Source organism: Macaca nemestrina, chromosome 2, assembly GCF_043159975.1.
Source record: "Macaca nemestrina isolate mMacNem1 chromosome 2, mMacNem.hap1, whole genome shotgun sequence".
NCBI lineage: Eukaryota > Metazoa > Chordata > Mammalia > Primates > Cercopithecidae > Macaca > Macaca nemestrina.
The window spans coordinates 56942949-56957097 of record NC_092126.1 but is presented as its reverse complement, the minus strand read 5'-3'; the positions used below and the strand labels follow the sequence as shown (position 1 = coordinate 56957097).

The following is a 14149-nucleotide window of genomic DNA, read 5'->3' as shown; positions in this document are numbered from 1 at the left end:
ATACTTCAAATAAGTGCTTTAAATGATTGCAGTCTGCCCAGGTGAGCTCCTCAGCTGTGCAGACAATGGTCCTATCAAACATACAAGGCCAACCTCCCAGGAGGTTCAAGATTCAGCTAAAACCCATGTTTGAAAAAAGAGCCTGATGTGGAGCTTGCTTATGGTCTAGTAAGCTTTCTTCTAACATCTTTTAAAACTGCAGGGATTTTTTTTAGGCCTTTTGTGGTTGCTTTATTATGTGATGATCTTAAATGTGGCACTACATTTTTGAGGAAAAAACAAAACCAACAGCGAGCCTGCTTTATGATATGGTCATTATACCCATTTTACAGATAAGAAAACCAAGGCAAAGAGTGCTTAAGTCACAACTTAAGTTTGAAACCAGAGCCAGACCCTGTGCTTGAACCAAAACACCTGCTGTCTCAGCTCTCAGCAGGGGGCTGATCTTGCCCACCTGTTACTACTGGCCAGCCCTCAACGAAGACATCCAGCAAGAAGAGTAGCAGCTGGAACTGAAAGGAAAGAGCTCATTCTCCAAGAAGATTAATGTTGAATGGTCTCAGCAAATAAATTACAGAAATCAACAGAGTGCAGACGTTCACAGTAAGATCCACGCCACGACAAGATGTGAAGACAACAGACAGGTCTGCAACCATATTAGGTTCAGCCTCCAAGAAAGATAATCAGGAGAACCACAGCCAGCAATGTGCTCTGGTCCTGGCTGACACAGTGTGATCAAATACTGGTTTACGGGTGCCCTGTGAAGCCCTCTGGGGGTTATTCATTTGGGCCCTCCTATTCTCGCTCCCCTTTTTGCCTCATGAATCCCACTCATCCTTCATGTATCAGATTAAATTTCATCTCTTCCAGGAAGCCTTCCCTGACCCTACTGGGATAGGCTAAGCTCTCTGGTTCTAGGACTTCATAAACCCCCATACTTTTTCTTCAGTGTACCTGTATGATGGCAATTAATTCTTTTATAATTTTTGTTTACTTTTGTCTCTCTTAGCAAGGTCTAGAAGATGGGGCCATGTCTGTTGTGTTCACTACTATACATATACACACACACATATATATAGTGTGTGTATATATATATAGTGTGTGTACATACATATAGTGTGTGTGTATGTATATATAGTATGTGTATACACAAACACACACACACACACACACACCCAGACCTGGCCACAGTACCTGGAATATAGGAGACAGTCAAATATTTGATAAGTGAATATATAAACAAATGAAATTTATTGTTTTAAATAGAAAATGATAAAGGTGAAACATGTAAAAGAATTTTGTTCTATTATTTTACGAAGAGAGTAATACCCACAAATTGGGTCAGTCTCTGTCTTGCTTTTAAAGTGGTCAGTCTCTACCTTGCTTTTATCACTGATAAGTCAACATATATTTAATTGACCACAAGTTGGTTTCCCAGAACTGCAGTAGGTACAGGAAGGGCCACCTATGAAGACACAAACTCCCAGCACAAGTCTTTACACTTCTTCAATTAGGATTACTAACGTGAGACCAAGTCCAATCTGAGTTTCTTCAACGCCAGCTGCATTTTCTGAAAAACCTGCCAGACCAGCCCCTCCCCTATCCAATTCAGGAGGATGCCAGGGAGGCTAAGCAGCTCAACACTCAGCGTTCTAGCTCTGGAAACACAGGAAAAAAGGAGCTCTGGTTATAATCAATGCCGCTGTCCCGTGCCCTCCTCAGAATGGCATCCTTACAAGGTACTTTTTCTTCATTAATATCCATCTGCCTAAAGCAAACTGAAATCATTCCTGGACGACTCCCTCCCTTAAATGAGCTGTCAATCTAAATGGCTGCATTATCCTACCAGAGAAGGTCATATTCACTTAGGCTGGAGACTTGCAACATACCAGGCAGGTTTCACATGTCTAAGTTGCTGTTATATAATAAAATATCTTCACTAAACAAAGAAATATTCCAGATAAGTGGCAGCAAAGTATGTGCTGCTGGAAATACTTTCCTAATACAGAACGTTCTGTACTCTACCAAAATGAATTTATATCTGCTGCCAGTAAGTGAGATTTGGGGCTTCTTTATTTGGAATTTTTTTGGTGGTCACATTGACACTGAAGGTCGACGTCAGTTTCTTTTGACATACTGGATCAGACAGAGTAAAAGCATGGCAAGCGCACCGCCATTAACCCATGGCAGGCATCAGTAACTGTCTGGCACTCTGCCTACATGCAGAGTTTACACTCCAGGCAGCCATTAACAACACATCAAAATCAATGCTGAAGAAGACGAAGCTCATCAACGAATCCTTCACCAGAGACTAACAGTGATAGGAAATGTGTTGATTTGACAAAAGTATAGGACAGTTGCTTCTCAATCAGAAAATATCCTACCTACATCCTGATCTGGTAAAGGTCTCAAGAGATTTCCTTTTCAGCAGACTGTATGTCTTCTCACATTCTATTTTAGCCTTTTCTTCTGAAATTTTATCTCTGGATTGATAATAAGAGGATAAGAAATTAAAAGTGGTTTGGGACATGAGGGAAAAAAAAAAAGCTCTAAACAAAAATGCTCTGGTAGTTCTCGTTCCCATTCTTATAGCTACTGTTTGATCCTTAAAATCTCTAGGATAATTTTTGTTAAACAATTCTTGTCATCCTGTTAAACCTTAAAGATCAGCCTGGATAAATGGCAGAAGAGACTGAGGTAAAAGACACAAGCTAAGGGTATTTTCAGGACTTTGAATCAAAGGGTTTTCTTAGCCTTAATACCACACAACACAGAGCCTGCTTAGGTTTAAATCCAGCTCTGCACAGACACCTTTAGTTCAAGGCACCTGGCAAATCCCAAAGAAGGAGAAGGAGAGTGGAGTGGGAGCCCGGGGAGGGAGAGGCAGAGAGACTACAAAACCAAGTGTCCCTCAACTCTTCCGTATCAGTTAAGGCTCCGACGTACTTAGTCCTTCCTCTTACTGATAATGTATTTGCTAGAAGGAATATATACAAGACCATAAAAATATAGGAAAACAGTATAAAAAAAGACCTTGCAATTCTAATACTATTAAGACTGAGTTTTTGCCTAAAAATGACCATTTAAAGTATTTATCATTTGAACTTGCTTCACAGAAATAAAGTGGAGAAAAAGGAACTTGTTCCCATGGTAACCTGCAGACTTGATTCTTTTGTTTCTGTGCTACTCAAATGCATTCACCCATATTTTAATTTCTCCCAGAAAGGAGGATAACACTCCTCAGATATAGGGATAATGAATGACAGAAAACATATGCCAGCACTCTTACCACAACATCCTTAGAAGAGAAAAGAGTCTGTGAATGCTTGGGCCTGAGATGCTCTGGGTTATTATGGAGACCTTTTCAATTTATAATTACATTTTTCATGTGGATATAACCATTAATTTCCATCTAATGAAAACTGCCCCCTAATTTTATATATGACCATGGAGACACAGACAAGTATGCCTGTTCACCCCGGGATCTCCAGTGCCTAACAAAGAGTAAACACTCCATAGATACACTGAATGAATCAATACTAGGTCCCTATTATTCTTCCTTTCCCCACTATTAAAGTGCATTCTTCCAAGGAGAACAATGAGAAAAAAATACAAAGCAAGTATCTACCAGGATGATTTAGTAACCACATTAAACTATCACTTCTGATGGGGGTGAGCTCCGCGGGGAGGCCAGCTTTCCCAGCTGTCAGAATCAGGTTGGCAAATATCACGTGTGGAAGTTTACACTCCGTACACAGCATCCTCCATGCAGGGTTTGCATCTGCAAGAACAGTTTTGCTAATCCATTGCCTGGCAAAAATTCTTGAAAATTCAAATCCTAGGAAAGGTTTGACTTCTAAGGAACATTTGCTTTCAGGATACGATTGCTATAAAACCAATTATGTGACCTTTCCATTTTAGCTGCCCAGAAGGGTATTGCTGTTTAATCCTCACTCACAGAAACTCGAACAGAAGTGGCTAGGCATGCTTGCTCTCTTCAACTCTGCCTTGTTTGCCTTGTTTTGTTTCCCACTTAAACAGCCTCATTGAGTACACGTATTTTATTGTAAGTTTCCTTGAGCCTTTTATGGATGCAGTTGGGGTATAAATAATAAATTATAAACAAACTGGGAGAATGTGGATTCTTAGTTGCTGCTTGGAAACTGTACAAAGAATGAATTTACAGAATATTGGAATGAAGTCAAGTAAAATGAAAAAGCTTTTGCATGCCAAAGCCCCCTTTCCTATTGTGGACTGGTCATTCTGGGATAAAAATCAGTACAGGAAAGAACACATTTCTCTTTGGGCACTATTTCCAGTTCCTTTTCAGGGAGCGCCCATGATACTTCGCATCCAAATTCAGCCAATGGTAAAAATAACATTTAAAGTGGGCCCCAAATCCTTGAATCTCAGGTTTTCTTTATTAAATATGCCCCCCGAAAGCTGTCTTCCTAAAAAAAAGAAATGCTTTCTATAGCTTCCATCAGTTTCATTAAAACAAAACAAAACAAACAAACAAACCAAAAAATGGAACCAGAGTACAGGATTTTGAAAAACTCTAGAGGTCAGTTTCTTAAGCCACAGTATCCTAAGGAAAATGATGCTTGTCTACATGAAGGAAATAGAATTTCACTTCCTTTCTGATATTTTCCAATCCTGCTCCAGCTCATATGAAGCAGCTGATTCCAGCTTACCCCTTTCACACAACCCTCCCCTTCAACTTTAATCAAAGGCTTTAAAATACTTTCTTTTTAAATATTATTAGCATGGATTAGCAAAGCATCAGAAGAATAAGATGTATGGGGTAAACAAGTCCTTGCCCTGATTTTAAGTAGATTTGGAAATGATAAATTTCCATTATTCATTTATGAAAACAAAACAAACAACTCAGTGGAGAAGACAGGGCCAACAGTCCTGCTATAGACAGTGATCAGCCCAAGAAAGACCACTGGCAACCAAGAGAAAAAGGAAGCATGCCAGGAAGAAAAGGTCTTGTAAATCAAAGGTAGTGAGAATAAAAGAATGAAAAGAGGGAAAGTATGCTTATTAGGTTTCCAAATCACCTCCTCAAAACCAAAGACCAGACTTTCCACTTTCTCTTTTTCCCTAACTTTATGCTTTCCTTTTCCTTCAATATTGGTGAGATGGGATCTGTTACCTCATGAGTAAACTCTATAATAATATCTATAAGTGAATACACTTTCAGACAAAGTCCATTTCACAGATTGCCACACTGTACATACTGTAGCACTAGCTAGGCTAATTGTGTACCATGCACATCACCTCTTTGGGAAATGTCAGCAGGGTACTGGTTACAAGTGAAAACTCTGGAGCCAAACCACGTGGGTTCAAATCCCAGCTCCCTCTTTTATTAGCCATATACCCGTAGGCAATTTTACATCCCCACATCATGCCTTTATTTCCTTATTTGCAAAATGGGAATATAATGGTATGATCTCATTAGGTTCTCACGCTGACTGAGCTAAAACATGTTAAGTGCCTAGAACATGATCTGGCACATGGTACATGCTCATTAACATTAATCGTCATTTAAAGTGCAATAAAATGCCTTTCCCTCCTATATGAATTCATAGAATTCACATGTCTTTTAAATAAAACCAGCAGGCTTCTTCATTTTCTAGTTCATGCAGTTCAAGGACAGCAAGCCTCATTCCTATCCTGTATTTCCATTAAGTCTGGGTGGGCAGGTGTAACATAATCCTGTCATATACCAGATCTGCTCAGAATCACAGGTAAACACTTTCTTATCAACTTTTTAAAAATTTAGTAGGTACTTACCAATGACAAAATTAGAGGAGGATGCAGCACAGAACTTTTTAAATCCTTTGTGTTGGTACCTCCCCAGTGAGTTACATGTGGGAGAGAAATGAACCAAGGAAAACTAACAGTTCTCAGCAACTGATAAGTGGTGGAACATTACTTTACATGCAAATACTGTCCTTGGCCTTAGTGTAATCATTGTGAGGAGAAGTCATGTCACAATTAAGAAGCCCTGAGCAAGGCACAGACACACTTGGCAAAAACACAAAGGGTGTCATGTTTATTTTTAGAGCCCCCTGTGGCAGGCTAAGTTATGGCCATGTACACGTCTATTACTTATGTCCATCATCTCAAAAATGTCCATGTCCTGTGAGTATGTTATCTAACATGGTAAAAGTGATTTTACAGACGTGATTAAATGAGACTGAGATGGGAAAATCATCCTGGATTATCCAGGTGGGCTTAAAGTAATCATAGAGGTCCTTATAAGAGAGGGGCAGGAGGATAAGAGTCAGAAGAGAAGTAGAAATCAGAGAGAAGATGGTAAGCAGTAGGTTTCGAAGACAGAAAAATTCATAAGCCAAGATACAAAAGTGACTTCTAGAAGCTGGAAAAGGCAAGAAAACGGATTCTCCCCTTAGAGCCTCCAGAGGAAACAGCCTAGTGACACCGTGACTTTAGCCCAGTGAAATTGATTTCAGACTTCCCACCTTCAGAATTGCAAAAGAATAAATTTGTGTTGTTTTAAACCACTAAGTTTGTGGTAATTTGTTACAGCAGCAATAGAAAACTAATACATCCTCTTAATCTGTTTTAAAAACTCTCTTCTAACCTCTTGTTCCATTCCCAGTAACCAACATCCAGTATCTGCATATGGGTCCCTTGTTACTCCTAGGCCCTACTATATAGCTTCATCCATCCCAGAAAGCTGATGGTTCCAGACCCAATTCCCTTCCCTACCCATTCTTTCAGTGACTACTTAGTGAACGCCTATTATATGCCAGGCTCTATTCTAGCCTTATAAAATACACAGCCCAAGACAATTCCAACAAAAGTCTCTGTCTTCACGGCACTCACCATCTAGTTCTCAGAGAGGCTAGCCTTCTCTGTTCAATTCCCTTAGGGCCCTGTTGCAGGACTGCATAAACAATTGCGGAGCAGCAATGGTGGAAAAAGGAGCCAAACCACTTTCCTTTCCAGTAGATTCTCTGAAAGATACTCTAAAAAGCAAGAAAGCTTCTCATCAGGCAATCGGCAGGAAGGAGGAAGGCAGGAGAAAAGGGAGGAGAGAGGTGAGAGAGTAGTTTGAACAAAGACAGAATACTCAGATTATGCCCAGGCAATGTGTTGGTGAACTTCACGGTTTGCTAATGGTGTCAGAGCAATCACAAGCTCTCCGAAGTTACATGCCAAGTTTGTTGTGTCAGTACAATTATACATGCATATATATATACATATATATTTTTTTTTTGAGGAAGCAAGAAACATATGGCTATTGGAAGATTTTCAAAGGGGTCCATAACAAAAAGAAGTTTAATAATCACTGACTTGTATAATGAAACATCTACAAAAGAACTTGGAATTTACTATTAAATGAAATTATAAACATAGTCTGGGCCTAGACTGTGCAGAACTTGAAATGTCCTGTTAGGGAGTTTCAATTCGTTTCGAAGTAACAAGAGAACCACTAGGGTTTCTGGTATTTTAGGAAAGTAACCCTGGAGGGAGCAGGGTGAAGGGCAGGATGCAGGGCTGGAAAAGACTGAACTGAGGTGCAAAGGTGGTAAAGAGGCCAGCTGCAAGTCTACACATATCATCCACTTAAGAAGAGGCTGGCAGTTCCTCAAAATGTTAAACATAGTTTCCATATGACCCTTCAATTCCACTCCTAAGTATATACGGGGGGGGGGGGGGGGGGGGGGGAATAAAAATCTAAAGCACAAAAACTTGAACACAAATGTTCTTGGCAGCATAATTTAAAATAAAAAATAGAACCCAATATCCACTAATTACTGAGTAGATAAATAAAATGTGACACATCCATACAATAACGTATTATTCAGCAATGAAAAGTACTTACTTACACATTACAATATGGATAAACCTTGAAAAACCTTATGCTAGATAAAAGAAAGCAGTCATAAAAGACCACATTTATATATTCTATTAATATGAAATATCCAGAACAGTCAAATCCATAGAAACAGAAAGTAGATTGTGGCAGCCTAGAGCAGGGGAAGTGTGGTGGGAAATGGCGAGTGCTAATGGGTAGGGCATTTCTTTTGGAGGTGATGAAATCGTGAAACTGTGGTGATGGTTGCATGATCTGTGACTATACTAAAAATCACTAAATTATACAATTTAAATGGGTTATTTGTATGGCATATGAATTGTGATCTCAATAAAGCTTGTTTGTTTGTTTATTTTGAGATGGCATCTCGCTCTGTCGACCAGGCTAGAGTGCAATGGCATGGTCTTGGCTCACCGCAACCTCCACCTCCCGGGTTCAAGTAATTCTCTTGCCTCAGCCTCCTGAGTAGCTGGGATTACGATTACAGGTGCCTGCCACCATGCTAGGCTAATTTTTGTATTTTCAGTAGAGATGGGGTTTCACCATGTTGGCCAGGCTGGTCTCGAACTCCTCACTTCGTGATCTGCCTGCCTTGGCCTCCCGAAGTGCTGGGATTATTACAGGTGTGAACCACCACCACGCCTGGCCAATAAAGTCCTTTTAATAGGAAGTGCAGCAGCTAGAGAAATGGATGGAAGGCCGGGGCTTGTATCAGCTAGTTCTGTTCACATACAGAGTGCTCTCTTTTCCTGCTTCCCCAGATAGCGGATTTTGTATGTGTTTCATCCCTTTTCAAGTGAATCTTACAAAAAGTCCCAAGACTTCCACAATAACAGAGAGCTGTTCTGCTTGTAGTAGGGTCAGGAGGCCCAGGGCCCAGTTATTTGGCTTCCCTGACACCCAAATTGGCAGACCCTAAAGTGCCTTCAGGGAATTCCAGGCCTGATGGAATGCAATCGAAACCACTCTATAGATCCAAATGGCTGAGAGATGTGGAATGTTAAGCATCTTTGTAAGGTCAGTGAGAGGGAATTTAGCCAGAATGCCCCCCACCCCAGTCACACCAGGGAATTAGAGACAGTTATGTCCACACTAAAGCCAGTCCTGCACAGTCTTTAACACATCCCAACTGTTATCCTTCTGCTTAATCACCATGCAAGGTACCCTGGTAAGAGGAAATAATGGTTTCACTTATAGGAAGCTAAGGAAAGTTTGCTTCTATACCCTCTTCTAAGGCTTTTGGAGAGGTCCAATGCATGTCAGTTTAGTCCACAAGGGTCAAATGTTTCATATCCCAAAATCTTACCTGGCATTTGACCATAACCAAGGTGCTGGCAGCCTCTAACTTTAATAACAGTAAATTTAGAATTATAAAATATGTTATTTCTTTAGGGAAATTTCTATAGCATGTGTATTCTTAAATCTATGCTTCCTGCTGCCAGTCATAATTTGTAAACCATAAACACTCACATTTCACCAATGTTCTGTTTCATACATGCACCCCTTACTTGTCTTATTTCTCTACCTGGGCTCTGAAACACACATATTCTGCAATGGACTTTTTATGGTATTTACTCTTCTCCCTTTTATTCTTGCATCAGTCCCCTTTTAGAGAAACGACCAAGCCAGACACAGAGGTGTATGGCTATAATTTTAGCTACTCAGGAGGCTGAAGCGAGAGGATTGTTTGAGCCCAGGAGTTCGAGACTAGCCTGGGCAATACAGGAAAACCTCATCTCATAAAAAGATATATATATATATATTTAAAAAGGTAAAAGGAATCTACCAAAATCTGCTTCTAAAAATGTCTCTGGTCTCATTACCCTTTTTCTCTGAAACATCAGACCCGGCTTTTCAAACCGAATTTCTAACTACTGGCTTCTAACCATACAACACCCTCTATGTAAAGCACACAGAGCCACCTCTTCTTAGTTCTTTCCAACCACCTCTCAGCCACCCTATGCCTTTCAGCCAGCCTAAATGCCTGGACCCACCTACATCCTGTGAGGTAGCGTCACTGCGAAATCTTCTTTCATTGCTTGTGAAGGATGTTGACACTGATAACCAGGACTATGTCACTCACCAGGACCCAGAGCAGTTGACTGGTAAGTAATCATTACGCCTTCTGGGAGTTTGTCATTTTCTAACGTTACATCTTTTTTTTAATTGCCTCTTCATAGTTACAGTGAAAACTACCAAAAAAAGTTCATCTTAACTTTGGTCCATATACATATACCCTTGCATTTTGTCACTTCCCTACCCAAGACTGGCTCCCAAACATTCTCTCCATCCTCACTTTCTGCCACAAAAGCAGAGCTGGCTCCCAGCCAGATGCAGGAATGTGAAAAATACTAAAGAAACTGCCTATTTGTCATTTACTCAGGGGAAGGCTGCACTGTGATTCTTTCACAGGGTGATAGTCTCCAGTTTAAAAGAGATGGAGAAAGATACACCTGCAGAACAGAAGGTAGGCACCACTGGATAGCTAGACTGTGGGATCCAGGCCCTGCCAGGGTAACATGACTGTTTGAGTTGTCAGCAGCTACTCTGGTTTCTATAAAATGTCAGAGCCCCAAAATGAGTTGGCACCTGGGCTAATAACAAAGCCAGCACAGAATGATTACCTGTTATTATATGCAATAGCTAAACTATACCCTGCATCATGCTTTACAGTTCCCAAGTGGGTTTATACATCTTTCCATTAAACATTAGTACCATTTCCAAGTGCTTTCCTTAGAACTTATTACAGCTATGCAAAATAAATACCATCTGGCTTCTTTGTAAAACAAAACAAAACATACAGTGCCAATACTTTCCTTTGAAGGGGGTACTAAAACACCCTCCTTCAGTTATTGAGAATTGTTCCCTGGGAAGTGGTCTTTGAAACAAAAATCATTTGTAGGCTCTAATTTGTAAATGAGTATTTCTCAGGAGATACATACCAGAGGCAATTAGCTTCCTGAAAAAGTAAGTGTGATTTATCTTTACTAAATTATCTATAGGAATGTTAAAAGGACTCAAGATTTTTGAAAAGACAATTTTAAAGGTTTTTCTTTTACAAATCTCCAGGGTTTGGTACATTAATTCCTTGCACTTTTTTAACACTAGCTTGAAGTTTAACAGTAGAAAAAGAAGAGGAAAGTATTTCATTTCCTTGGAAAGTTAATGAACATATGAAAAGGTAAAAAGAGTTACCAGGATGCCTGCCCTCCCTCTCCAACAGTAGAAACAGCCTACAATATGCAGCTTCCACGCTGAGTTCCATGTGCAGCCCGAGTCAGGCTTCAACATTTTGATTTAGGACTAGGTACAGGTGTAGGAACAGAGGTCAAAGATCTAACCATTATGGTTTATAGAACCTTTAATACAAGATGAATGGGATGCCATCACATTTTCTTAGACTTTCAAAATCTGAACTTTACCCTCTAGTCTTATGACACAGAATGGTAAATTCAATTTTTTTTTAAAAAACATAGAGGCTAAAAGCATTATATATAGGAGACCCACTCATAGTAAATCATGACTTGCATGCTGAGGGCACTTACACTATGTCAAGGACAGTTAGAGATTGAACATAAAAATAGTCTCCATCATTTTTCTTTGCAATGCTTATAAAAAGTATATTTATCTATATATTGTCTAATTTTAAGCATTTTCTCATTTTCTTTGCAAAGCCAACTCAAATTTCTTAACTATTTTTTAATTCAGAAAAAAAGAGTGTGTATATATATATAAATATTTCCTCATTCTTTTAAAGAAAGGCTACGTTGTTTTTATTTCTGTATTAATACAATAAAAAAGAAATCTACCTGATCCTTTAAGTGCTCTAATATAAAAAATCTGACAAAGGCATATTATTTAACTGATTGCCCAATTAATTTTAACAGGAATGAAAATGAAGGAAAGATCAGCATGCTTTATCACTGAAAGTTATATAATTGTATTTCCTCAATGCCTCAAATTACATAATATTAGTATTTGTTAATATAATTAAGATATATTTTCCCTTCTTCCCTCCAACCCCTGCTGAATCTGTAGAGAGGCTCTCTGAGGAACTTCAAGACTGCCACCTGATGCACAGGCACAAGCCCCAGTCATTGTATCAAGCCAACACAGAGTGCTTCAGAGCTCTCAAATGGATGGCTGGTGGATTGAAACTGCCCTACACGTGTATTTTAAAAACCTAAATTAGCTCCAAACATTTAAACATTAAGGAACTGCAACCACACATCTAGATTTCCCACTTTTTCTGAAACATCAGTAGATCTGGCAACACTGAACTCATTCCACCATGGCTGGAACGACTGGCGCTGTACTCATAGCCCAGTTTATGGTGATCCCACTACTCAGACCCATCTCACACCCATCCTACTTTATTCAGCTACATGGCCTGGCTGCCAGGGCAGGTATTTGAACTTGTCTCCCTGTAGAGAGAGCTCTGAAGTCAGATCTTGTCTGAATTCTGGCCTCTACTTAGTTATCTGAGTACTTACTTACTTGGATACAACTTATTTAATCTCTGTTTCTCATCTGCTAAAAAAGATAATACTATATCCTTCATAGGTTGCGGCAAGGATTAAATAACATAAAGTACTAAAAGAACTTACCACAGTACTCAGCACACTGGGCTGAATAAATGGTGGTAGATACTATTATCATCTTCAAATGACAAGGCATTTAAGAAATACTTGAGAAGATGCTAATTTTCATCCAAGCCAAAAAGGTTTCTGAAATCACTCATTTCAACCCTCCAAATTTATGTTTTATTTAGAAACAAATTGAGCTTTTAGGGACTCATCAAACTTCTGCTCTTGTTTGTCAGGAACCTGCAGGCCTCCACTCTACATATGCAGAGAAAAGAATAAGCAAAACTCTGCAAAGTCTGGTTTTCATTTAGTTGCTAAGACAAGCAATAGATTGCAAAAATAGTTTTATGCATGTATCAATCTGTTCCCTACCCCTGAAAAGTTTCTCATATTAACATAAAGTGGGAAGAGAATGCCAGCTTTCATTAACCTATAAAACATTAAGCATTAAAGAACGAATTAATTGCTGCAATTAGCAGCAAACGTTGACAAATGTATGGTTGTAAAATGTTTATCTTTCATTATAAAGGCTTCGGAGTTTGCAAATTGCAATAATTGATATCTCTGTAAGAACTGTAATTAATTGAGAACTTTTACAGTTCAAATACAGAAGGAGTAAAGGGAAGAAAAATTACATTCAATCATCTCTTCATAATTTTAATGCAATCTTGGTAAATTAAAATTGGCAGAAAATCTTACCAACTTATATTCATAATCTGAGACAGACGAAACTATAACAGAAGCTAAATCCAATTACTTATACTATATTGGCAAAAGTCCAAGGCAGTAACATAATGAATTTTTAGGTGGATGGCTGCAGATGGGGTGGGGGGGGGTGGCAGGAGTGGAGGGTAATGCAAAGAAGAATCCATGGAAACCTTGCTAATAAATTTCCTTGAAATGGCATAATTAAGAGTATGAGAAGGTATTAATAGTACTTGACTGAATATACTATACTCTGACAATAAAGCAAACGTTGCTGTAAAACCTTAACCATTTCTCAAATGTTGATTTTGGCTACGACACATGTGAAAATTGGTACTTATGATCCTTAATAAGCATTTTACTTCAAAGTCAACAATTGTACAGCACAGCCTGTCCCTTATATAATGACAACTTTAAGTTACAAAATGGAGGCATTATTTATGCAATTTATGTTTATAAAGCTAATTATTTTTATAAACCAAATCACTATAAATGATCCAAAAAAAACCCTTGGATATTTATTTTGTAAGAAGAAACATACTGGGGATGAACACGTTCCCCTTAGAATGAATGTATCTGTTCTATATGGCTGGCTCTTCCTTTTTTTTTTTTTTTTAGACAGAGTCTTGCTCTGTTGCCCAGGCTAGAGTGCGGTCGTGTGATCTCAGCTCACTGCAACCTCTACCTCCTGGGTTCAACCGATTCTCATGTCTCGATCTACAGAGTAGCTGGGACTACAGGCGCACACCACCACGCCCGGCTAATTTTTGTATTTTTAGTAGAGATGGGGTTTGCCATGTTGGCCAGGCTGGTCTTGAACCACTGGACTCAAGCTATCCACCCACCTTGTCCTCCCAAAGTGCTAGGATTACAGGTGTGCATCACGGTGCCTGGCCATGGCTGGCTCTTCCTAGACTGGCCTACGAAGAGACACAAAGCCTGTGCTTTCCACACACAACCTGTGCTTTCTACATTCTGAAAACAAACCAGAGCAGAAGACTCATCC

At 39.3% G+C, this 14149-nt stretch overlaps 1 protein-coding gene across 1 annotated transcript in view; it reads right to left on the bottom strand.

Annotated features, from left to right (window-relative positions):
• The window catches only part of LOC105499008 (Rho guanine nucleotide exchange factor 26), a 137720-nt gene that overhangs the window by 72423 nt on the left and 51148 nt on the right, over positions 1-14149 (bottom strand). The window lies entirely within an intron of this gene.